This window comes from Styela clava, unplaced genomic scaffold (genome assembly GCF_964204865.1).
Source record: "Styela clava unplaced genomic scaffold, kaStyClav1.hap1.2 HAP1_SCAFFOLD_132, whole genome shotgun sequence".
Taxonomy (NCBI): Eukaryota; Metazoa; Chordata; class Ascidiacea; order Stolidobranchia; family Styelidae; genus Styela; species Styela clava.
In genome coordinates, this window is record NW_027556763.1 from 10,730 (window position 1) to 37,800 (window position 27,071).

Consider the following 27,071-nt stretch of genomic DNA (forward strand, 5'->3'; position numbering starts at 1 on the left):
AAGCAGACACTTACTACGGTCAAATAGGACAAAAAACAAGTTTCGCAATCACTGACAGAGTAGGAACTCAATTAAAATACTTTAGTAACTCGTTTTTTGTTAGCTTAAATACTGGTAGTTCTAAAGAATTTAAAGATGGATTGTATTCTTTTGATATCCATATCGAACCTCCTCTTAATAAGGCTAATGTTAGATGACATTCATTTTTAGTACCAAGACAAACTAGCGACACAACAAACAAAACTTTTCAATATTTATCAACATCTGACAATATTAACCCAAATGGTTCAATATCAAAAACATATTTCCACTCTACTTTAAAATCAGCGAGTCCATGACAACTCAACTCAAATCTTTTCAATCACTATTTCGCAACAAAAACGGGGGTTAATATTAAAGGGAATCTTAAATGAACAAAGGCAACTGGCGACTTATTATACTGAGGAGATATCTGATGATTAGTAAACAACGACGTTTGACGTCATCCTTTTTACGTTTACTACCATATGAGAGACAATGTTGCTCTAAGAGATATAAAATGAACATTTAACGCTAATGGTAATTATAATTTAGCTAAACCAACAAAATTTAACTTAACAGTTAGAAGAGAGAGCGGACATTAGATGAAAAGAAATGAATAGTATTATGAATTGAGATAAATTATATTGAAAATTTTTAGCAGGAGGCACAGCTGTTTTCGGCGCAACTCAATTGTTACATATTAAGGATTTTGACTTGTGATGACAATTACTTATTATTATTGGCATCCCTGCTTTTGCTTGATGTGTTTTTGCTTGTTTGTTAACTTTTGCTTTTGTTTTCGATCGAAAATATTCAACAAAAGACTTGACAATAGAAAAAGCTAACGACAAACAAACACAAGAATTGAAAGAATATATAGACAAACGAGTTAACGGTAAAATAGATCGTATTATAAAAACTATTGACGAATATCACAAAGGAGATGACAACAATGAACAAAACATTAAAAATGATAATTAGTTTCGTAATGAGTTTTGCGAAATCACAAATCGACGAAGTGGCAATTTATATTATTAATAAATACGCTACAAAAACTCAAAAAAACGATATCTGTAAAAAGATTTCGTGTGGTTGCATAAAACCAGTAACAAAAACCAAGAAAAATAAAGGAGCGTAAACGCAATGAATACAGAACAATTACTTCTAAATACATACCATCATTATTTAAACAAAAGAAACAAAAACGAGGACAATTTATATCGTTACATTGATTTCCCTGCGGTTATTGCCGATTTGCACGTTAAATTATTGTTTGGTAAATCTTTTTCATTCTCAACGGAAGACGAAAAACTACGTGAATGATGAAATGATTTCGTGGAACAAACTCGTTTTCAAATCGTCGTAGAAGGGTTAATTCGTAAAATGGCATTGTATGGAAGTACTGTTCTTGGGTTCACAAAACTCGAAAATAAAGAACATGAAAAATGCAAAGGTTTTCGAATTTTCACCAACAAACCACGTTTCTTAACACAAATTGTTTGAGAATATCAAACACTTAAAGCCATTTGATTTACCAGTGAAAGAATGACCGACTCTCTTCGTGAGATTTTCATTCGTGAATCATGAAACAGTGACGGACAAGTTCGTCGACAATTCTTCGGATCAGGAGACATGTTACAAGCTGGTAGCCACAATACAAAAATTGGTAAAAACAAAGACGGAACATCTTACGTTCGAGCCATACAGGTCAGACAAGTTGGAGAACTCCAAGAGGCCCTTGGAAAAAACGAAGCATGAGAATCCAAAGAAAACCCGTTCAAAGACAATCATGGCGATTATATCATCCCATTTGTTGATTTTTCGCTCTGACATGCTAATCCTAAACCTCCATGATTACTTGCTAAAGGTTTAATTGACCTTTATTGTGATAAAATGGATTTTTATAAAAAAGAACTTAAAACATGTAAAACAATTATTAGTATTAATTTGGACAAGAATAAAGCTCATGATCAAATCAAGAAAGATTTGGAAGCCAACGGGGAATTAAAAAACCATATTATAGTAAACACAGGTGGGAACGCCGCGTCAGATTCAGCTCCGGTTTTGGAATCTTTCCAACCACAAAAAAACTGAAAGGAATTCGACGAAAGTATTGATTCAACATTAAGCTTAATTTGAAGTTTGATGGGATTCAGTTGACCTAGTCAAAAAGATACAAGTACTGCTACAGAAGCTCGTTATAATTATTCAAACCAAGGTTCGACAATTCAAAAGAAAAAAACAGCCTTGGATCAAAACTTGAATATTTTCTTGGATTTGATGTTTCAAGCTGCCGGTTTTCAAGACCCGCAATTTACATTCGAACTCCATGATAGTAATTCAGTAATTATTGACGAAGTTTTAGTTTCAATAATGCAACAATTATCTAATTACAATTGAATTAGTGATGTTGATGCTATTGCTAAAATTTTCAACATGCCTATCCACAGAGCACAAGAAAAATTGGATGCTATTAACGAAAAAAGAAAACTCGACTGAGAAGCCAACAGAGAGTTTCGAGAAATGACAACGGGAGAAGAAGAAGGTCCTTTGTCTAAACAAAGAAGCGGTGAAAATGGCTCAGTAGTTGAACAACAACCGAAAGGTGCTGGACGTCCTAGAAACGATTCTAAACGAGAAGTCATTGAACCGTTAGATACTAAACAAAGAATAGCTAAATCATCAAATGAAGGAGGAAAGAAAGGTGGTGTTCGTCGAAGAAAAGAAGTTCATCGAAACTAAATAACATATTATGAAACAAAGATCAAATATAATATTCAAAACATATAAAAACGGAACAGCCTATCCTGTTATCGATACAACCAAAGATATTTATTTTTTCCCAATGGTTGTTTCTTCCGGGCATACTGGAGTTGATGATAAATTAACATTCAATTCTGTCAATAAAAGATATATTTATACTGGAAGAAAATCAGTTATTATTAAACCTTTGGGGTGAGAAGCAGATGTTACTTTGCACCATGTGGAAAATGATGGTACAATATCCGAAATCCCAGCCTCTGAAATAACAAAAGATAACTTGGAGGGTAAAGATCTTGTTGGAAAACGCAATATCACTCCAGGTATTTTTTTCGTTGGTAAGATTGTTTCTGCTCCCACATTTACACAAAATTATCGAACAAGTAAATTGGGGTTCGTAGAAAAAAAAATAGACTCTCGGATTGAAGCAGTCTTTAAAGAAGATGAAAACGACAGATTAAACATAATATGAGATTTCGAACATAATATTATAAAGAAAAATTTTGCAAACTTAATGTTCATGTGTCCAGAACTTAATGAAAATAATATTTTGGACATAGAAACTATTACAGTGTATGTTAATGAATCAGGAAAGTATGTTTATCATTCCATAGTATTTGTTTCGCTTAATGAAAAACTTGAAGAGGCTGGACGAATGCTTGGACAATCAATTTTGTTCTCTCATCCAGGATCTAGTTTCTTTTTACCATATGTTGTGGGTTCTAAAGCAGAAAGAGTTGTAAATAAAATATTAAGTGATGGTTCTTTTTCGCAAACCAAAATAACCGTTCCCAAACATGCTTGCGGATATTACAATAAAGAATGATTAATAAATGGTGATTTAATAGGTTTTGGAGAATTAGACAACACATTATTAGAAAACAAAAAAACAGAACTTAATGCTGAAGACACTACTGACGAACGAAAAACAGAACTAACAACCGAAATTGCAACCATGATATCTGATGCCGAAACAAAAGCGTTGGAAAAAATTAATGAAATCGAACTTGTTGGTACGCCAGACAGAAGAAGTGCTGGATGAAAAATAGTACCTGGAATAGATACCATGCAACTAGCACTTAACGGCATGAGTGGTATAATGGGTATTGAGGTGTACGGAAGAAAAAAACTAGATGATCCTTTGTATATTTCAGCAGATATAAAAAAATTGATGTTTTCTAGTTTATCGGAACCAACACCTGATCCCTTGTCTTTAACATATCAATACGAATCATCTCACGAAATTATTCCAAATGCTTATTTCATGTTAAATAATTATGCTGCGGATTTGCTTCAAGAATTGGGTGTAGAATATGATCCCCGTATGGATAGAAAAAATATGGGTTCTATTATGGTTAACAATAAATCCTCTTTGGATTATTCAAAATTAAATTATGTTAACGATTTCGCAAATGTTGTTTTACAAAAAAGAGTTACTTTTGTTAATGGTAAAACACGAACATCAGTATCACCTTTATTTGAAAACAAGGAAATTTATGCGTCTAAAAAAGAACGTAATATTGGTGAAAATCAAACAGAAACAATATATGATGTGGGCGATGTTGCTGAAAACTCTGGAAAAAACAATGATTTAACATTGGATTATTTATCTATTTGTAATTATCTTAATTTCATTAGTATTATTAATTCAGATTTAATGTTTCTATCACCGAATGTTGTTCAAATAACAAACTGAAAATCTTTTTGAGGAGATATTATCCAACAAGGTTCCACTTTAGTAGGTGCCTTAATAGGTTTCGGTGTTGGGACGGCCATATCAAAAAAAAGTAAAGGTGGTAAATTCTTTGCCACTGCTGGAGCGTGAATTGGTAGTCAATTGGGAAACGTTGTTCGAAAAATTTATGATTATGCAGCCAACGCGAACGAAGAAATGTTTATTAAAAGAAAAATGTATAATTCAAATCGACGTTCTTTCCCATTTTTAATTAGTTCCGACGCACTTGCCATGATTCATTCAAATCTAAGTGTTGCGAATCAATTATTACATGGTATTCCCATGGTGTTATTTTCGACATCAGACAACCCTATAACTTCGGTTATGGATTCTTCTCAATTTAACGATATTTATAAATTGAAATTAACAGACAAATTTAAAACAGAACCATTAAATTTATCAGAACTCACTGAACAAGAAAAGGTCGATAAATTAAATGAAACACACGACACTAAAGAGTTATTGAATGGAAAATTTAAAATAGGTGCTAAATTGCTAGCTCTCCCACAATCCGAAGATGACCCTTATGAGTTTGAAATTGATTGAATAGTTATAAAAATGTTGGGAAAAAGACAAATAAGATTGACATTCTATGATAATGAAGATGAAATTGTTGGTTTTTTCCATTTACAGAATTCGGCATTATTCGGAGGTAATATTAGAGAGATAACAACCAATATTATATTGAATACACGAAATGACAATTACTCTTCTGTGGATGCTTATCTCGACACATTGATTAATCTTCAACCTTTGGACTTAACGCCAATTGAAGCGGTATCTGCTACGGCAAATGCGGCCGCACTTAAGGAACTATATGGTTTTATAGATAACGATGTTCTTATATTCGAAGAAAAAATAAAAGAAGAAGAAAAAAAACATTTCAAAGTTAATTTCAATGTGATTAAAAATGAAATTTTCGCTTATGCCATTGAAAAAAATGTTCCCGATAACGCTATTGATTATTGAAATGGTCAAAAAACAATTTTGCTAAATAAAATAGACACTTTAGAAGAACATTATAGTTTTATAATTTTCGAAAACTTCAAAAGATACATAGAACTTTACTACAATTCTTCTACTCTTCTAGAAATGAAAAGAAAAGAAATAACTTCAACGGTCATATTACATGCCTCGTTAAAAGAACAATTATTCGAAAAAATCAATTCTTTTCAGGAAAACAATAACATTATAGCTAAAGAAAGAGCTGAGGCTGCTGGTGAAGTGGATAAAGCAGCCAAGATTAAAGCATATAACGATTTTGCTAGTCAAATTATAGCTACCAACACTGAAGGTGACTTAACAATTTTGAGCAATACGATTGATGGAGATACTGTTTTGGATGACTCAGATAAAACAAGATTAAAAGAAATTATTGCTGATAAAATATCAGATATACAACAAGCGTACGTTTCATCTTTGGTTTCAACATTGAATTATCAATTACAAGATTTTATAAACAAATATGAATCATCAGAAAATATTCAATCATTTAATACTGATGGTTATATAAGAAGCATTTTGCAATTAGACGTCGACGAAAATTACAACTCTTTTTCAGCGGATAAACTAGAAACATTGAAATTGGTTGCTACAGATATCGATGCTGACTTTTTAAGCGGTGATAAAACCACTGTTAATATTGATAACGCGATTACAACATTGTCTTCTTTCCAAGCAAATAACATATTATCATTAAAAACACAAACATTATTTGATTCTCACGTTGACGTTACCTTGGAACCTTATGATGCTGACACTAACCCAACAGGGTTGAAATTAGACGAAATCCCTACAGATCACCAAAAACAATTCCTATCTCAAGTATTCAACATCCCTGAAGAAACATGATCTAGTTTTAATGATCTATATGATAACAATAATATATTTATTAATAAAACTCCATTTACTCTTTATAAGTATTTCTCATTCGAAAAAGTTGAAAAATACCTATCCAACACCGATATTGCTACTATTTACGACACTTTAAAAGATTATGTCGCTCCTGATAAACGTCATTCAACAACTATTGATTTTCGAGGAGAGTACAATGGTAAAGATGGCGATACAAGATTACAAAATTTTATTGATGATACCCCTCAATTTAACTGAGAAGTAACAACTGACACATCTACAAATGTTGGTTTTAATACACCTCGTGCATATATATCAGCAATGTTTATGTCGACAGATCAATTTTGAATTACAATTCATAATTATAATTACAACAAAGGACATATTATTAGTACCGTAGGTGACGATCCACAAACATTTACTTTAGAACAAATAAAAGATATAATTTCCCCATCTCTTTTCGATTTATATAATACCAATAGAACTAAATTTTTTACAATAGTTAATGAAATTAACGGTAATATTACTAATTTAACTCTTCAAAAAGGAGACCCTTTGAATACTGCGTTAAAAGAAAAGTTATTACACCATAGAACAGAATTATTGAAAACAATAACTACTCTTCGTTTTCCAAACAAGTCGTCTTCTTCCGACCCCAATATTGAAACAACACCATCAAAAATACTACATGTTGGTTCAAGTGGTACATTTACTGTCCCTTATTTAAATTCAAATTACGATAGAACACCAGGGGATACTTTTGACTATACAACATCTTATTATGATGCTTTAAATAACGCGTCTGACTTTCATAGACTTTCGAATAACTGATCTGGTGGTAGCGGATCAAATGTTTACTACCATACGGGTTATTATATTTATTGATCTAACATATTAAAAAAAAGATGAGAAATTAAGTTACCTTATTCTTCAACTATACAACCCGAATGAAAGACATTGTCTTTTGAGCTTCGATACGATTTTGAGTGAACATATACCGTAGATACCTTAATATTTTTTACAGTAGGTATAAACTCCTTGGCTTCTTATTTTACAGATCCTTATCCTGAAACATTACGTATAAATGTAACAATTGATCTGCAAACTTTAAACGATGGTGAATCTAAAAGCTTCTGAATAAGTAATGTTGAATTAAATTCAGATGGTGCTTATCAATGAAAGAATTATAAGACTGTTTACCAGGAAAACGACACTTTCGGACAAGACATTTATTTTGTTTTAACTAAATCTTCAACAGGTCTATCTATGAGTTTTTCCAAATGATCATTACTTTATTGATTAGGAAAAAGAAGAAGCGACATAACTTCATCTATTTTACCTAACGAAATATCAATAAACAACATAAAATTAAAGGTGTAAAATGGCACGTTTCATAAATAGTAAACCAAATAGAACAGATTACAGATGAGCAAGAGCAATTAAAGGGTTGGGTGAAGTAGCTGAAGGGGCTACTCGTATATTTCTAGGTATTACGGCCGCTGCGCTTTTGACACCTAGTAATGAACGAGATAAAGAAAAAGATAAATTAACAAGGGAGTCATTTGATAATGCTCTTAGAGAGATTGGTGATATACCACCTAGTGATATCCAATACAAATTAGATGCATTAAACGAAATGACGTTGAATAATGTTCTAGCGAGTGATGGAATCGAAATGTTGAAAGGCCAAAACATCAAGGATATTATCAATGATTCCGATTTAACTCAACATTTACGAAACTTAAGAAGGGATACTTTAGAGTTGTTATTTGAAACAACCCCTATCTTGGATGATATTCGATATTTAACAAACAGTGAATTAATAGCTTTTTTACAAACACCCGTAATAGCAAGATTGATTTATCAAAAAGGATTCAAAAGCATAGCTGATTTTATTAAATACTTGGAAAGTGTTGCAGAGGATCCTACAAATCTTGGTAAAACAGCTAATGATGAATTGGATTTATCAGGAGACAATACAAGTAAAGGTACTTCTACCGACAAAAAGACAAGTAAAGCAGAAAAAGAAAGCAAAGCAAGTGAACAAGAATCAAAACCTGATTCCGAGGCAGATGATAAAAAAAAGGATGCTTGTGATATTATTGCCGAAAAATATGCCGGTATTATAGACACTTCATCTGTGTCAACATGAGTGAAAAAACTCCACTACAACCCGGATTCCTTCATGTTAGCAACTTTTTTCGCTCCAAGAGCTCGTCCCGGAAAATGATACACATGACCTAATTTTTCATGTGAGTCTTATTTAAGGTTGATTCGGGTTCTAAAAAGTGGACAACCATTCGTTGCTAGCTCAATTGGAGGAGTAGGGACCTTATTATGAAGAGGTCCACCTGACATAGCAATAATGCAAACCCGTAACCAATGAAAAGGATTAGGACGCACAAAAGAATTCAAATCGTACAAGGCTGTAAGAAAATCAATTGGGAGAAATCACACTATGAAAAAACGGCCAAGAAGAAAAACAAGAAAAATGTTAAAATTAAGACGAGGAAGATATAGCGGAATATAATGGAAAATTCAGAAATTAAAAAAATAAAAGTACACACTGGAGCACCTTGTCGATGCTTCATGGATTACCTATATTATAAATATAAAATAGATATGATATATGTATTACGTTGATGACAAGAAAAGCAAATCAAAAAAGAATATAAAACATGATTAGGAATGGGTTTTTGTTCTGAAAGCCCAGAATGAACATACTTGCGTCAAAAATTAATGGTAACAGCATCACGATCAGATATGATTCGTCTTGAAAAATATTACGCAGATCTAAACGCAAAAGTTCAATCATCAAAACCAAAAATTGTTTTAGTAGGAGAGAACAAAAGTTCTATTGACATAAATGACACAAGAAACGACAAAGAAGAATAATCCAGACAACAATTTAACATTAAGTAATTTGAGAATTTCAGATACATATTCTTATTTATACGACTTGTTAGATCAAATAAAACACAACAAACCTTTTTCGATCGACGAAGTCAACTTAGCGGGAGGACGTCAAGCTGGAAAAACTTGAAATATTATTACTTTCTGTTTGTTGGCAAGCCTATACAACTTGGACAAAACATTTCACTTTTATTTCATTCGTAAAGTTTTGACTAATAAAAGAAACATGTTTGAACAAATCAATAAAGTAATGCCTAAATGATTCTCAAAAGCAATGGGTATTACGACCAACATAACTTATAATTCGATGAAAGGTTATAATTTCGAATTAAACGTTTTGGGAATCACTGGACAAAAAACAGCATACCAAGCACAATTAGGTCTTCCCCGGACAAATGCGGACTATATTATAATCTTCTACGAAGAAGCATACGAGTTTAATGCTCGTGATTTTGACCGTGTATTCAACGCTACCGGAGGATCGAAAAATTCAAAGATTTTGATTTTCAAAGCCAGCAACCCATGAAACCCAAGTTGTGCATATTTTCAAGACTTTCAAAATGTATTGCCGTGAAACGAAAAAGTAATGATGAGTAAAGGAGAGGATTATTATTTCGACAAGAAAAACAGAACTCTCTATCATTGAACATGCATTGTTAAAACGGTTCAGGACGATATTGTTTCGCCAAATCGTATTAAAAAGATGTACGAACGGGCTCATAAAAACAAACTCGAAGCACCAACCATATTATATGGAAAGCCAATGATTGCCGAAAACCAAACATTCGACACATCGAAAATTATCTATGTTGGAGGGGAAGGTGATGAGCCGTCTCTTATTCCTTACAATGATTTTTTGATACGTGTAGGAATCGACTTCGGACAAACTCGTAATCCAACAGCAGTTGTTTTCGGGATATCGAATTTTGAAGGATCTCGAATATTGGTACTCGACACCTTAACAATTGAACATCACGAAAGAGCAATTCACACACCGGAATTGACAACTCGTATATTAGGATTTATAGTGTATAATATGAATCTTTTTGAACTAGACAAAAACGAAACTGTTTACGTTAATTGTGATACTAGTGATATGCGACTCGTGTGAGATCTCCAATCATTAGCTGATAAAAGAAATATTGATTATCTTTCTTTTTCGGGTGTTAAAAAAAATTCTAAAAGATTTAGAAGAAGCGAACGTCTTATGGCTTGAATGCTAGCTTTAGGAAATCGTTGCTTTTACATGTTTCGGAATGAAAACAACAAAAAATTAATTGCTTCTATGCAATCTATCGTTTTGAGACCTGATAAAAAAGGTTTTGTTGAAGACGAAAGTAGTGGTAGCGGTGATGACCAATACGACGCACTATGTTATGCGTTCTCTGACGAAATTGCCAGAAGAACATTAGGACAACCCACCGAGGAAGTTTCTAAAGAAATGATTAACGAAAAACCCGTGACTTCTTCTTAAAAATAAGAGAGAAAACAGGCCTCTAATTTTACCTTTCCATAGTAAAGTACGTTAGGTTGTCCTTTTTGGACCTATATTTTTAGGTCTTTTTTCGCATAAACGAATAAAACATAGGCTTCTGCAAGATCATCAGAAAAAAATTTAACTATTGTGCTTCTGGCGACTTGTTTGATTCGATATTCCACAGAATTTTTTTTCGTGTTCTTTTCGACTTCAAAACCTTTACCGTGTTCTTTAACGAAAAATTCTACAGACTTCTTTTTTTTGAATTCTCGTTTCAAAGCTTCGTTCAAAACTTCTTTACTCACTTTTGTCTCATTGTGATAAAATGATTTTAGTTCTCCGCGGATGTTCATTCGTGTCCTTTCGTAAACAACTCCTTTTTTGAAACTAAGAGATTTAATAATTTTCAAATAACCATACATGTCGTCATAGAAAACCAAGTTAGTAGTACCGTTTATATCTCGAATTATTCGCGTATAATTCTCAAGAATGTCGTAGAAATTACCCTGATCATAATAGTATTTACCTTCTATTAAAGCGTAATAACCAGATTTCTTCCCAACATCTCATGCGATTAAATTGTTCATATTTCTTTATTTAAACTCAAATTAGATGTTTCTCCTGTGTTTTTATCGATGTAAACAATATATTTTTCGATTTCATTTACTTTTAACCCAGCTTTTTTCGGTAAAAAATTAGTTGAGAAAAGTCTTGCGTATGCTCATAATTGACATCCATATTTGAATCTTTCCAAATTGTTTGTTGATCTTTTACTTGTTTTTCAGTCTAATACGAAAAACTTACGTGTTTTTGTGTTGTAACCAATAACATCAACAGTTCCACAAAGATAAGCCTCTGGATCCATAAGTTTTTGTTCTATTAAACAAACTTTCATATACTTAGGTAGAATTGTACATTTATCGTTTTTTACCAATTCTTCCATGTGCTTATGGATTTCAATTCCTCTCTTTGATGCTTTTCGCAAAATCATATCCTTATATTCAGGATCCATTGTCATTGTCTTATCGTAATAATGTTGGGCATAACCAAATACTGAGGTTACGCCATTCATTGACTTTTTGTTATATGTATATTTGTGTTTTTTTTCATCGAATTCCAAATATTGACTTCGTTTTTGAAACCTTGAATCGTCCAAGTGTTTCAATAAATATTTTTTATAATTAATATGATGTTTCATTGTTATTTTGTTCCTCCCATGTTACATCTTGTTTGAAATAATCTATACATTTCGTATCTCCACAAAAGCATTTAATGATTGTTCTTTCTTTGAACACCATTAAAAAACCTTTGTATGTTCGTTTGACTGTATCATGATGGATCTTATTAAGGTGACATTTAGGTACAAACCCTATAATATTTTCCTGTGTCATGCAACGTCTAACGCTATATCCCTTATCTTTTAGCATTTGAACCAAGTTCTGTACCCTACCTTCTGTTTTAATCCCTTTTTCATAAACAGCACACTCTTCAAGCATATTCTCTACTTCTTTTGGTATGTCTATTGGTTTTACATTGTTGTTATTATAATAGTAATCATTCTTATCTATCATCATCATATAGCTATATGGCTTAACTTCAATGTCATATTTCGAAGCAATTTTTCATTTTAATTTTCATAATTTCTTGCTAGGATTTTTAAAAACCAATTTGTATTTCCCTTTTTCTTTTCCTCACTTAGAAGTTATTGACAATGTTTTATCTTTGTATTTTAACAACAAAGGATGTTTTTGTACAGTGTCATCGTCATCGAAAACAACGTATTCCTGTGCTGGTTTAATAGCTAATGAATTAAATTGTTGAAACCTTTGTATGTTGTTTCCAGAAGTGAAAGGGTTAACCATATCTACCAAACTAATTTTTTGTGTGTCTACGGCATATTCCTTTTTCCTATTGATAACAAAACGTTCGGAATTATTATTTTCACCAACATACGATAGTGTTCATTGTATTTTATCTAATTCGATTCCGAGCCTTTTGATTTTTTCAACCATATCCATATTGTCTTCAAATAACTTTTTTCGATAACTCTCTTCAAAAGCAAATCCAACGAATTCATGCGGTAATTCTTTCATTCGATCTTCCTCAAATAATTTCAATCACGACAATCTTTCTTCATATGGGTACAATGATAATTTTTTGTTATTAACCAACAACGCACTTTGTTTTGATGGTTTGTATATTCCTTTTGCCACTATCTTTTTCGTTTCCTTAATTTTATAGCAGTGGTTGTTCACATCTCGACTTAAAAATCAATCTAGTTCTGAAATAGTTACTTCGAAACCACTTTTATCCATTACTTTTTTAGGTACACCTGTCAAATCTTTTTTACTTTGAACGAAAACACCGTCCGTATTAATGTTGATTATTACAGCCTCGGGATCCTGCAATAAAATATTGCTTATTAACAATCAGATTAAAACTCGTCCTTGTCTGCAAATTCAGTTTTGCGTGGCAAATCCAGCCTCGTTGTTCAAAGAGTTCTTTTTGAAAAAATAGGGAAGAAAACCAAACGTCGAATTCAACAATAGTTTCATCGCTTCACGTTTGACCTTGTCCTCTTTTGTTCCGTATTTAAGAACTGTTGTTTGATGTTTTAATTCGCAATATCGGTTAAAACTAGCTTCAGTAAACAATTTAAACAATTTAGACTGCTGTCCAAGTACCAAAATGTTTGGGTAAAGACTTGTGAAATCCATCGAATAAATTTTACCTTCTGTTTCGCTAGCCTTAAAAAACTTTCTAAAAACGACATTGTGAACCCCTCCGTTGTAATTATTTCCGTTATTAAGACAATTCTTGTTGTGCGCTGGTAGGTTTATTGGGTTAAAATCATTTTCTTTAATGTGATTTCAAAACTCAGGATTGTCCTTGCTTATCCCGAAATTCATAATCGTATACGGATCGATCACAATTGTTTCTGGATTGAATTTAAACAAATATGGTAAAACGTATGTAATTTTTTTATTGAAAAGAGCTCAATCCAATTTACGAACAGCCAACAAACTTTGATTTGTCATCAATTGTTTAATGTTTAAATACGGGTGTCTGTCGTGGTTTTTGTATAATTTGTATGTAGCTTCCAAGTCATTTTTCAAATACGCAATACATTTTTCTTTGTTGTTTTTGTAATAATCTCATTCTTCGAATTGTCTCTTATCACCTTTTTCGCCCTTTCAAATATCTTCTCCAAATTCTTTGAAGTATTTATTTTTTAATGACGGTCCAATCGACTTATATAAATCAAATTGGTTATCCGCCAAATCGTAAATCTGTGGTCACTCATAAGCGTAAAGTCATGAATAAAAAGTATTATTTTTCTTGTAAAACTTCGCCACTTGTTTATAACCATTATTAATAATATAACCGTTGTATTCATTTAAGTTATTTCCGTTGTTGAAGTAGGTTATCATTAAAACGTCATATCGAAAGAAATTGAATCCAATTATTTTGTCACAATTTGGCATGTATTTTTTTATACCTGCATCGTGATTACTAAACTCTCGAATCGTAATTTCTTTCGTATCAACGTCCATTTCCCCCACAATAAAATACCATTCTTCAAAATTTTTGCCTTTGTATAATTCTGTATCGATAATTAATTTTTTCATTATTTTATGTTTCCTTCCTTATATTTTTTGCTAATTATAAATCATCACCCGTTAACCATTTTACCTGAAAATTCATTTTCTCTTTTTAATCTTACTTTTTCAACATCGTAAGTATCAAAATCAGTATTCTCAAGTAATTTGTTAAAACGAATTTTTCCTTCATTTTCTCATCTATTATCTTTACAAAAAGACTTGTATTCTTCGTATATTATTTTACCATTTTTTTCCAAGGTTATATCGATAACTTCTTCAAATAAATTGTCCAAAAATTGTTCTAATTTTGGTCTTGTTCTTTTTGCGTACAATTCTTTCATTTCTTTTGTTTGATATATTTTACATTTCGATTTCACAAAATAATAAAATGCGATTGTCATAATCTTTGTCAAACTTTTCTTGTTGTACATAATCGACTCTGGATCATGTCTTGCCTTGTACTTACCAAAATTGTTTTTTAGTTCTATAAAGCAAAAACGTCTTCGTAAAGCCTCTCGCCCATTAATTTCAGAATTGATATGATATACTTCATTAGTCGAAAAAATATAATTTTGAGGAGGAATTACTTTTGAAAAGCTTGTTTTGTATTTTTCTTCGAAAGATTTAACGCAATTTTTGTCTGTAAAATCCTTCAACAATGCTATTCTGCTTTTATTTAATTTGTATTCCTCGTCGAATAAAACAGCAACTCGGTTAATTAGAGTTGTATATATCATTTTGTGTCCGGCATCTAGCATTTTGATTGATGCTTCATTTTGAATGCCGTCCTCGTTTGTTTTCTTTATTAATCGTAAAAACTCAGATTTACCATTGTTTCCTCCACCATTAATTACTACTATACTTCCCATTTTTGCTCTGTAGAGATTGACCTTAGCTAATATTGTGAATAATGTCTTTGTTAATTCTTCGTCTTTTTTAGCGAAATCCGCAACAAATTCGTATTCTTTATCATTGCGGAAATCAATTTCGTTATTTAAATATTTAGTAAAAAGTTCATAATCGAAAAAAGTCTCATTTGGTATAAATCATGGTTTTTTGTGTTCCTCTGTCATCTCCTCTTTATTTTTTAATATCATGTCAGGTAATTCTCATTCGGTAATTCCGTTGTCGGCAACTCGGTATAATCCTTTGTTGGCGAAAAAAAACCCTTTTCTGTTTTGAATGAATCCTGCCATTTTTTTTTGATATTCAAAACTGCTATCTCTGTCCGTACTAAAATATTGTGGAAAATCTTCTCGAACGTTTTTGATCAAGTTGATATGTCCAATACTTTTTTTTGTGAAAAACTCTAACAAATCAAAATCGTCTCATTTGATTCATTTTTCTTTATAAAATAAATAAAGTCCAATCGAATCAATGTGAAAAATAGGGAGCGTTGCCCTTATATACATACATATAAAGGCAACTTTTCCGTCTTTCAACCCACAATTGTTGAGAAAAAAACTTGGTGGTCAGTCTGGAACCAATAATCGATGTTCACTGTAGTTAAAATTACTATTATTGAATAGCTTTTTGACCACTTTTGTTTTTTCCGATTGTGTATTGGGGATGAGGTCTAGCTCGCGTCTCAACCCGAAGCGTCTCCTTTAACTTCAATTTTTTTTGAATTGATTTCGGGTTTGTCATATACGATTGAGTTGTAGCTATTTCGAGTTAATGGAGCAATTGCTTCATCACGTTCTTTTCATTCACCGAATTTATCAGCTAAAAAGACTAATGAGTTTTGGAATTTTGGTGCCATTGAAATTTTGTTTCATTTTCTCAAAGTTCCGTCTTCATTTAAGTAAGGTGTCTTTTTTTCCATATCTTGCATTAAGAAAGGTTGACGATAAGTTAATCCTCTAACTTTAAGATATACACCATTCATTTTGTCTTCTTTGATTAGTTTTACGGCAAAATCGAAAACATCTTTTTCATCGAAAAATTGTCTAATAATGCTAATAAAAATTTTGATGTATTTTTGCTTTTCGATTGAATATGCGATGATTTGTAGTCGAATATATGAATCACCATTCAATTTAGCGTTTTTACTATTTTGAATAATCCCATGTGTTGCTTTGATTACTGATCCGATTACCATTTGTGCTCTTTCGAATGCTCGTTTTTTTTCTCCCGCAGTGACAAATTCCACTCCACTTTCTTTTTTTGCAGGTTCATTAACTACCACATTATCTTTTACAGATTCTGGCGTAGTTGTTGTTGTGTTTTGCAATTTAAAATCAGGTGCGTATTGTACTTCAGTTTTTTTTGTTGCAGGGTTTGTTGTTGTGTTTGTTGTTGTGTTTGTTGTTGTGTTGTTTGTTTCCATTTTTTTTCTCCTTATTGTTTTGGCACGTTTATTTTGGCCATAATGGTTTGTTTTGCTTCTGTGATTTTTGTATGTTTGTTGATAATTTTTTCCAACTTAGCTGGTGGGATGCCGAATTCTAGTTCGATATCTTTAACTACCTTAACATAATTAATTTTTCGCATAGAAACTGGTTGTTTCATCGTTACTGAAAAAGAGTTGTCTTTTCCGATAATTTTAGTCACTTCGTTTTGTGACATGTAATTAATCATTGCTTCTTTGTGTAATTTAACTTTTTCTTTAATACACGCTTCTTCTTTTTTTGCTGTGATAAAACCGTCTAAAACGACCAAATCTTGAGCTGAAATTACTTCTAATGCTTCTTTATTTTTCTTTAACATTAGTGTTTTGTTTGTTTCCATTGTTTTCTCCTTATTTTTTATTATTTGCTTTGTATTTTGCTTGTTCTGCTTTTTCTTTTTCTTCCATGTATTTTTTTGTGTGATGTTCTACGACAGCTGATAATTTTGAATAATCAAAAGATGTTTGTAAAATATCTTCATGCAGTGCTCTAAATTTAATACTTGCTTCTTTGTCTTTTTTGTTTTTTTTGAATTCAGCTTTTAATTTTTTTCCAAGCGATTCAATTTTTGACATTAATTGTAATCTGTCGTATTCAAATTGTGCTAAATCAATAGCGTTTTCTTTTTGTGTTTTCATTGTTTTTTCTCCTATGTTTTTGTTATTTTTGGCCATTTTTTGGTCCTCCTTTATTTGTTCTAACTATAAAATAATATCCTAAAATAATTTGTGCGATGAATAGTAATAGTATGATTATACCACCAATGATATATCCTTCAATAATATTACCATCTGAATCTTTACCTAATGATAATAAATAACCTGTTCACGCAGTATAAAGTGGAATTAATCCACTAACTGTAAATATAAAGCCTGATTGTACCAAGCTAAATGATTTTAAATCTTTTCACTTTCTTTCGATATTTAATCCCGAAAAGAAAAACGAAATATTTGTTGCCAGGAAAGCAAAAGCTCCTGTTGCGAAACCGAGCAAATAAAACTTGTGTACGTGTTTGGTACCATTGTTGAACAAACTAGCGTAGTATTCGGTTTTGTCTCCATATGCCAAAGTACATATTACTATTGACATTGTCGTAAATAATAAGGCTAAATAATTAATAGCCAATACTACCTTCAATATTGTTTTTTTTCAGTTTATCGGTTTTTTTATATTAAACATTTTTTTTGTTCTCCGTTCTTTTATTTATTATACACTGATAACAATATAAATTGTATCTTTTTCTACCTGTAAAACTTTCAGGTGTTTTTAATTCTGTATTTTCGAGGTTTTTATCTTCCGTGTGTTCAGCATCAAGATTGTTTCCACATTTGCATTTATTGTACGGAATGTCAGTGAAATAATGACTTCTTTCTTTTAAAAAATCAATAATTGCTGTTTCATCTCGAAAAATACAGCTATATTTGTTGATCATAATATACGTAATTGATACTCCTATCGAAAGTAAAAAACGAAAAATCATTAACACGTCATCCATTAAATGGTTGAAAAAACCTAATTCTTCAAAAACAACCATTTTTATATTTTTGGGTTTTTTTATGAATTTCGTGATTCAATCATATTCGCTTCCAAATTCGAAAAATAAAGATTTATTTGAAACCGATAATGATTGTCCCATATCCCACAAGAAACAATTTTTTTCAATTTTTGAAAACTCTTCGTGGCTTAATAATGATGTACTTAATTTGCACACATTGTATTTATCGTAATTGTCTGTTGGTCGAATTGATTCTTTCGGCACTACATATAGTATTTCATCAGGTTTTAGAAAACTATCCAGTCATTTCTTGACATTTGTGGTTTTTCCGGTTTTCATTGCTCCGAAAACACCAAACATTAATCCTGTTTCAAAACGTTCTGCGTCTTCTTCGAAATCAAATCATTTCCGATCATCATTTCGGTTTCATTTAATTATATTACTTTTTTTCATATTTCTCCTCAAAGCTCCTTATCTTGGGTTGTTTTCCTATATATTGTAACTTTTTCTATTTGTTGTTTAACGGCGTAACCACCTTTAGCGTTGAAAAAATCGAATGTTTTTCGAAACGCAGAACGTATTAGGTTAACGTACTTTTTATCAAGGCATTTTTCGTCGTAATTGTTTGTTGGTTTTCGAATTGTTGCTCGACGCATTATTTCAGTTGTCGGACAATCGAGAAAATGAATTTCATCAGGGAAATAATCATCTAAAATAGTTTCGTTATATAATCCTAATAATTCATGTTCATTAATTGTTTTGTCTCCACCGAAAACTTGGTAAGCATAAGTACTAAAAATGTATCGATCACAAATAACAACATCGTATTTTTTCAATTGTGGTTTGATATATTTCATAAATAATTCTCATCCGATTCCAATAAACAAAACTGCTTTAGTTCGTGAACTAATATCTAGTTTATCATTGAAAAAGATTTTATTTGCCATAATGCGTCCAAATTTTATGCCTTTTGGTTCGCATGTCGTAAGTACTTTCAATCCTTCTTTTTCTAATTCTTTTTTTAATTTTTTAATATATGTTGTTTTACCAGAATAATCAATTCCTTCGACAACAATAAATTTTCCTTTTTTCATTTTTTACATGTTCTCCTTTCGTATCACTATTGGCACTGCTTGTCCTTTCAGTTCAATAACTATGTGATCTCCAACCTTGTATCCTTGTTTATTTGTTGATAAATTAACTTTCTTAGCGAAAATTTCATTCAATTTAACAGGGTGGTTCAATCATGCTATATAACTTATTTTGCCAGTTTTTTTTCCAAATTGTGTAGTTATTTTTTTGATTGTCGCACACGCCGTCGGTCCCGGTAATTTGAACGCATATTTACGCTCGATAATAATACCATCAATAGGATAATCAATTTGTTTTTGTTGTTCGATATAATCGTTTAACTCATCAATTTTTATTGTTTTTTCAACATTTTTATAATTAATGAAATCAATTAAATTATGTCGTTCCACTTTTTGCTTCCTATTAAGAAGACCAACAACGTCTCTTCGTGTCCCATTTTCTTTTTTCATAACAAGTTCGCCCCAGCCGACTTCCAATATTCCTTCTATGGAAAAAGTTGTTATTTCTGATCAAGAACGGCAAACAATTAACTTATTGGTAGAAGCATCATAAAATGCTCCCACCCCATCAAGTTTTGGACTCACCACTATTGTTTTAGCGTGTGGTGCCAATTTAAATAAAATGTCTTCTAAGTTTCAAAATTTTTTTAACGTTTTATTATTTATCATTTTGCAATTCTTCTAGTTTGATAATATGAAAACTCAATAATCGCTTCATCATTTCACAATGTAAAATATAACTAATTGATTCTTCTATATCTTCTAATAATATATGTTGTGAAGTATCTATATATGTTTCTCTTATTTTGATATCCAACTCGCTATATTTTTTAAATAAACTTTTGAGACCTTTAACATTTATTTTTTTAGTATATATTTTATATATTATCGTGTCTTCGATTATTCTATATTCTGAATTTTCGTTCCCATCAAAAAATCTGTAGGAAAAATATATTTCACTTTTTCTCTCCTTGTAGAAATATTTTTCATGTTCTAATTTGTCTCAATGATTCATTTATTTTGTGATATATCCTTTTTTAATTGCGTTTATCTCTCTTACTTTTTCATACGCTTCTTTTAGCGAGATTTTGAATATTTTAGCAATGGCTTCCGCGTCAGTACACAAAGCAACATGGGTTTTATTATCATGAATTATTTCAAGACCAATATGTTTGTGGTCTAAACATGGTGTAAAAATGAAGTGACCCGATGAGTCTACGCAGTGGGATATACACTTTGTACAATCATTCATTGACGCCAATCTCTCTCTATTGTTTTTAATGTATATTTTATTCATTATTTTTTTGTTCCTCCTCTTAATTTTTTTCACAATTTAAATGCTGTTTTTGCTAAAATTAAACTTGCAATTATGAAAAGACCACTTGCTAATCCGAGTCCAATTCAGTTATAGAATACACGATTTGCGTGAAATCCGTAATCTTCAACAACTTTACCTAGTACTAATTCTTCATCGTGTACTAATGCTTTGTTAAATGCTTCATTATATTCTGAAATTTTTTCATTATCTTCTTTTTCGATTTCAAGTAAAGCGTTTTCGAATATTTTATTAGGTTCTAATAATGTTTTAATATCCTTGTTAAGATAATCTACATCGTATTTTTCAAATAATTTTTTTTCGGATTCCATTTCATCTAGTGCTGTTCTGGATTGTCATCATGTTTTGATTGCTGTAGATAATGGTACATAATATCTATTTCTATCGGCTTCGTTTTTAGCAAAACGCATTAAATCATCATAGGTTTTTTTTGCCCCATAACGACGTATATTGTTACCATGTATTATTTCTTTTTGAAGTTCAATTTTTTTATCTAAATCATTAATGAAAAGTTGGGTGTTTAATTTACAACCTTGCTTAATAGATTCTGCTACTAATTCATCAAATGTCATTTCTTTTTTGTCAGCAATTTTATATTTGTATATTCATATATATTCATATTTTTCATTTGGTTCACCATCTATTTTTCCTAACAATTCAATCTTAGAAATTATATTACTAATTTCGATTGCTCCATATTTATTAATTGAATCTGTTTTTTGAGCTTCAATATCTGTGTCTCGTGTAGCTATTAATTCTTCATATTTAGTAGTAAATGATGTTTTTTGAGCTTCAATATCTGTGTCTCGTTTGTCTGCTAATTCTTTGTATAATTTTTTCTTAGCTGGTAAGCTTTTGCTTAATGTGATACTATGTAACACAATTCCAGTGATGGCACCAATTAATCCTAATGCGCCAACTCCTAAGACGATACTGTCTAACCTATTTTTTTCTAAGAAGCTTAAAACTTCTTTTGTTTGTTTATTTTTTGTCATTATTTTTGACCTCCTTTTTTTATTATATTTTCAATTTTTTTAAGTCTGACATCTAATCCTTTTAGTTTAAAATCTCTATTTCAATCAATTAATTCTTTGTTTTTTTCGGCCTCTCATTTTTCAGGCGTAGGTAACAAAGTGTTTAAATTTTTAATGATTTCTTTTATAGTTTTTAAATTATTTTCTATTTGTATTTTATTGTTACATATGTCGACATCTAGAACCCCTAATTTGCTAAAAATAATTTCTAAGTTTCGTTCGAGTTTATTGTGTAAATAAGTTATACGTTCACTATCTGTCATTTTATCTAACATTTTATCCTCTAAGGTTTTTTCTTTATTCTTTGTCATTATTTTTGACCTCCTATTTTATTTAGTTCCTTTATATAATATTTTATCATGCTATTTATACTATTGTACACTTTTTTTCGACGCGCCTGTTGTTTTTTTGTAATGTCTTTAGGGATCGAATTAATATCCAAATGTGCTGTCATAAGTCGTTGTACATCAACTTTTTTTGATTTGAGATCGGCTCGCAATTTTGATTCGCAACGTGACACTTCATCGTCAACAGCAAACATTCGTTTAATTTTATCTATTCTATTTTCCATGTTTTTTTCCTCCTTTCCTTATATGGTACCCACGGGAGGATTCAAACCTCCAACCTAGGGCTTAGAACACCCTTACTCTAATCAATTGAGCTACGTGGGCTAAATGGTCGGAAAGAGAGGACTTGAACCTATGATCTCTCGGACCCAAACCGAGTGCTTTTCCATCTAAGCTACTTTCCGATGGTAGAGCCATTGGGGATCGAACCCAAGACCTCACGCTTATAAAGCGAGCGCTATAACCACTAAGCTATGGCTCTATATGGAGCAGATGAGAGGAATCGAACCTCCATAGTCAGATTGGAAATCTGAAGTTCTACCATTAAACTACATCTGCTAATGGTGCTGGTTACAGGCCTCGAACCTGTACTCGTCCGTTTACAAGACGGGTGCTTTGCCACATTAAGCTAAACCAGCAAATGGTGGAGGAGGAGAGATTCGAACTCCCGTATCTAAAAAGAATCTGATTTACAGTCAGACGCGTTTAACCACTTCGCTACTCCTCCGTGGCGGACCTGACGAGAATCGAACTCGCTATCTCCTCTTAGACAGAGAGGCATGTCATCCATTACACCACAGATCCAAATGGTGGAGATGGCGGGATTTGCACCCACTTCTTGACGCAATTTGATCATGATTGTTTAATTTCGCTTTATATGATCATTCAAACGAAACTTAGTTGCTATTTACGAAATTGTCCCGCAACTGACAATTAAGGGGTTTTTTTGTTATTATATTCTCTAATATGACGGTGAAAACTGAAACGTGTTATTAGATACCAATGAGGATTCATTCATCAACATTGAAAGGTTGTTTGTAGTTGTTTTTGCATTTGTTAAAAAAAGAAACTACGCCAATCGAACCTATACATCCCCGAATATATTATACTACACTTTTCCTCCTCCAAATAATTTTCTTTTTAAATATTGTAGAAATGTTTCTTTCTTTTCTATTGGTGTTTTAGGTTCGAGTTTCCTATAAACTCTTGCGAAACGATGCAATGCTGGTCATCTACTGGTGAATATTTTATTCTCTCCATAAATGTTATAGTGTTTACCAACAACCTCAAAACCTTTATCTTTAATGTTTTTAGGTGTTTCATCGAGCGAAAAAATGTAATCGTTTCAAATTCACAATTTACGAAAAACAGACAATAAAAGATGATTTGTTTTATCTTTTTTAATTTTAATGTCATTCTCGATAACATATTCTTCGATAATATCTTTAATTTTAGTATGTGTTTTCGTACTTTTTTTATATTTGTTGTCTAAGTATAAGTTGTCAACCTCTATTGTACTAAATCGCATTCTTTTTATTCGATATAGCGATCATTTAGTTAATCTATGTTTTTTAAAAAAAGGACTTTGAAATTTAATGTCTTTACATAGTTCGATTTGTTCTTCATTTAGTTTTCACAAATTGTGTTTCTTGATTTCTAATTTTTGACAAATAGCTTTTATATCTTTTTCTTGAAGATATATAGTTGTGTTTTTAAATATACTGATTTCGTATTTGAACTTTTCAAGAAACTTTAAATATCCAAATTCTTCTCCTGTTTCGATAATCTTTTTCGCCAAAATAGAAGCACTCACTAATGCTGATTTTGGATCAAAGCATTTATTGTATATATTAAGTGATTTAATATTGTAAAACACAGGACAACCTTCTTTATTCATGTATCATTTGGCTCCTGCTTTCTTCATTCTATTCAAGAATCATCAATAAACCGAAAAATGTTCCTCAAAAGTAGTTAATATTCCCGATTTGGTATCTTTCGAGTCTCAGTAGTTAACTCACACTTGTTTACTTGTTATTCCTTTATGTTTGTGTGTGTAGTAAAACATTCTTTCCTCGTATGTTAATTGATTTATTTGTTTTTTATTTTTCATAGTTTTATTTATATTTAGTCTTTTCTATATAATGTTTAATACATAATACTTGATATTTATCAGCGTCTCCAACCAAATTATTACTGTCGTTGTGTAAAATGTAATTAGAATATGCTTTTTCATCGCATTCGAAACAACGAGCTTCGTCTAATTGGTAACGAACGTCAGCAAATCTTCCAACGTATTCTTGAAAAAAATATCGTGGATCTGTCTTATATAATGTCAATAGACAAAATACAAGAGTAATACGACGGCGTTGTAAGTTTGGAATTTGTTGTAGAAACTCATATGGATAAAAGTGAAATTCATCAAAAAATAGAACATTGTGTCCTTTAGCTATGGCATCTTCAATTTTATTTGTCAAATCGATATGATCACGAAAAGTGATAACTGGTCTAATTTGACGTGTTTCTCTTGTTGTTCCTTCTAATTGAAAAATTTGTGGTTCTTCAATACCTCATTCTGCGATAAGCTTTTTTAACTTTGTCGTCTTTCCTGCTCTCATGATTCCTTCGATTGAAATAATGAGCCCTTTATTCAATAACTCTTGTTTGAACATTGTTTTTTTTCCTCCTGTGTTCCTTTTTTTTTTATTTTTTTTGTTTGCTGGCAGAGAGACGAAGCCTTGACGTTTACCAAGACCTCGTCATAAAACCGGCCGTAATATGACCGGTTAAGGTGAATGAAACAGTGACTTTGAAAATAAAAAGATAAAGGAAAGGAAATTGTCGCTTAAGCTAGTTGTCACTGCCTCTTCACAATAATATACATGGTAAAAAAAATAAATTGTGTTTCCTTTTTGCATCTTTTTTTTATCTTTTTTTTTCTTGTTTTGTAATTTCCTTTTCAAACTTTTTGAGCATGTCCTTAAATATCATTTGATGTAGAAAATCATATCCAAATTCTTTATCAAACTTTTTTTCAGGCATGTCTTCTCGTCATTCAGCGAAAACAACATTCAACCGGCATAGTTTTTTAGTGTCGCAACTTACCATAACCTTAAGGTCAAATGATTTATCCTCGTCTTTACGTTGTTCGAAATTCATGAAGAACACAACTCTTTTACTGTCGTTATCATCTCAACTGGTGTTTGTGTATATTCATTTTCGATGTTTTTTTGTAATTTCCTTACTGATTTTTTCAAAATAATCATGAAACTTCAAATTTCTCTGATTCATTTTTGAATTAAATTTTTCTACTTGTTTTTTTGTCATATATTTCATTATTCTTCTCCTTTATATTTATACGATCCTCTTTTTTTCGTGAATTTTTGATTAGCTATTTCTTTTCTAATTCTATTAATTGTCTTTATTTTTTCAACGTTTTCTTTTTCTCAATCAAGAACAGCATATACACCAATAAATATTTTGGGATTATCGCCTTTTTTTCAAGTTGAAAGTTTTGTTTTTGCTAAGTTAACAAGATTTTTTCGACATCTATTGAAAGCGCTACGTGAAACTTTATTTTTCATGTAAGATGGGTAATTATTTGTTGATTCATCGGCTTCATTATAGTCTTTGTTAAAATATTTTTGTGAAATTTTTCAAACTTTTTTCATACGAATATTTTCAAAATCATAACTATATAATCTATTTCAATTTTTAGCTAGTATAATTGAACTCATTTCTTTTCTAATAGTTTTTTTAAATTCTTCAAGATAATCATCTAATTTTTCAAAATCCTCAAGTATTAAATAAACTTCGATTTTGTTATTATCACTATCTTCTAAATGATATCATCGTCTAGGTTTTTTTTCTAAAATATGAATATTAAAGTTTACAAAGTCAAATCTATGACCCATAGACTCAATAGTGACGACAAAACGACCTCTCAAAGGTTCATGTGGTGACTCATCCCAGCTCATTCAATCACAATAAACCATACCACAATTCATTTTTTCAACAGCACTAATAAGTGTATTTTCCATTTTTTTTTCTAATTGTTTTAATTCGTCGTAAGATATTTTTTTATATTTTCCATTTCCATCCGAAAAATTTGACATTATTCTTTTCCTCCTTTTAGATATTTAATAATATAATCTATTTTTTTTTCAACCTCTAATAATCGTTCTTCTGTAATTGCACCGCTACTTGTTGGGTGAGGTACCGCCATTTGAATTAATCTCTTCATGGTCTTAAAAGCCGGTAAATTGGGAAATCTATATTTTTCATTTTTGTTTCATCATTTGTTATGTTCATACGTGTATTTATCATCATCCCTTACTGTACTAGTACAGCTTTCTCACACGCTATTAATGTATTTTAAACTCAAGTATGCGTCTTTTAAGTTAAAAGGTTTAGGTAATAAATTAGCATATCCATTCAATTCATAAAAATCTTCATCTTTATTTTTTATAATACAGTTACCGTTTGTTAATAGTGGTGTGGCTGACATATAAACACCTGTTTTGTGTAAGCTATATAATCTAACAACATATAATTTATTGTTGTATATAAACATATCTAATTTTTTATATTTTTTTTTAGAATCGTAAAGTGGAACACCTTTTTTGATGAAAGCCACTTGTTCTTTTGTCAATTGTCATTCTCAAATATGATCCGCGTTGTGTTTTAGTGTTGTTTCTTTATTTTTTGTCATTATTTTTTCCTCCTTTTTCAAACGTTTTAACTGTTACGTAAAAACCTTTTTTTGCTCAAACAGTATTGTCTTCGTCCCCTTTTGGTGATCATATTGTACTTTCAATACTAGTTCTAGCATCATATTCAATTTTTAAATCTCATAGTATACTTTCCAATTTATCCAACTCTTTTTTGTTTTTCATTCAAATTTTATATGTTTTCATTATTCTTTTCCTCCTTTGTTATCTAATAATTCTTTTTTAATTAATTTTTCTTTTTCTTCTTTGATCAATCTTTTCAATTCAATAATATCTTCGTGACCTAACA

General features: G+C 31.0%; 3 non-coding genes across 3 annotated transcripts; all 3 read right to left on the bottom strand.

Moving 5' to 3' along the window:
* Window positions 1-22,463: 22,463 nt before the first annotated feature.
* Window positions 22,464-22,536, bottom strand: Trnai-uau (transfer RNA isoleucine (anticodon UAU)). Its single transcript has one exon. It is a non-coding gene; the product is annotated as a tRNA-Ile (tRNA).
* Window positions 22,537-22,542: 6 nt separating this feature from the next.
* On the bottom strand, window positions 22,543-22,613 carry Trnag-ucc (transfer RNA glycine (anticodon UCC)). The gene has a single exon. It is a non-coding gene; the product is annotated as a tRNA-Gly (tRNA).
* Window positions 22,614-22,699: 86 nt separating this feature from the next.
* Window positions 22,700-22,782, bottom strand: Trnay-gua (transfer RNA tyrosine (anticodon GUA)). Its single transcript has one exon. It is a non-coding gene; the product is annotated as a tRNA-Tyr (tRNA).
* Window positions 22,783-27,071: the final 4,289 nt, after the last annotated feature.